The sequence below is a fragment of the Nycticebus coucang genome, chromosome 6 (assembly GCF_027406575.1).
Source record: "Nycticebus coucang isolate mNycCou1 chromosome 6, mNycCou1.pri, whole genome shotgun sequence".
Taxonomy (NCBI): domain Eukaryota; kingdom Metazoa; phylum Chordata; class Mammalia; order Primates; family Lorisidae; genus Nycticebus; species Nycticebus coucang.
The window spans coordinates 80,637,437-80,638,485 of record NC_069785.1 but is presented as its reverse complement, the minus strand read 5'-3'; positions in this window follow the sequence as shown (position 1 = coordinate 80,638,485).

Here is a 1,049-nt window from a genome sequence, read left to right as displayed (position 1 = left end):
GATTAGAATCCATCTGTCTGCTATTAAGTCAGAAGTTAGAGATTTTAAAAATGTAAAGTGATGTTATACTATTTACCATTAGGAGGACTGGGAAAGTTGTCCATAAAAATATTATTTTGTTGTGATTTATTTTTAAATATTGATGTTTTAATTTTGGATATGGTGAATAGGGATAGACAACACATGTAAATTCTTTGGCTTTGGTGTTGTCAGTACTGAAGAGCGTAAAGGGGTCCTGAGGCCAAAATGAGAACCACTAATTTAACCAAGTTAACCCTCAAGAGCTGGGAAGCCAATCAGGACTTTCAGCAAAGGAAGCAGCTGGAGGAAGGGCTATTAGGTGGGGAGGCAGCTGCCTGTGTGTGCTTCTATTGGTTCTGTGGTTTTAAGTTTGAGCGTGCATCAAAATCACTGGACAGTCTGTTAAAACATAGATGCTGGGCCTCACCACCCTGCATCTGATTCAGTAGGCTTGGAGAAGGACTGACAACGTTGCAACACTTAAATTCCCAGGTGCCACTGGTGTAGAACCGGTGCGCTGTCTGGGCAACCCTAGTTACCCAAGTTCACAAGGTGTTGAGTAAAAGCAGTGATTTTCACATACTAAGACAATTTTTTCTTAAACATGCTGTGGATTCAAGCTTTGGGCTCCTGTTACTTAGCCAGCACTGGGGCTACAGACCAAAAAATGCTACCTAATCCCTGTCTTCAAAGAACTCTTGAGTTAGAGAAAGCTGTGAAATAAGCAAATACCCCGCGTCAAGCGTAGTGAGCGGCACAGAGCAGGACAGAGTTTTTTTTCTTTTGCAGTTTTCTTTTTGCGAAACTGCAAAATGGCTTGAACCTGCCATCTCCAGCATATGGGGCCGGCGCCCTACTCCTTTGAGCCACAGGCGCGAAGGGAAAGAGTGTTTTGACTCAAGAGGCCAGCAAGAAATCCCGTCACTACTGGCGGCCCCCTCTCTTGCCACTTGGAGCATAGCCCGTCGCTGCCAGACCGGCGCCGGAAGCAGCCCCACCCCCGCGCAGCCCCGCTTTCCGGCCCGGCC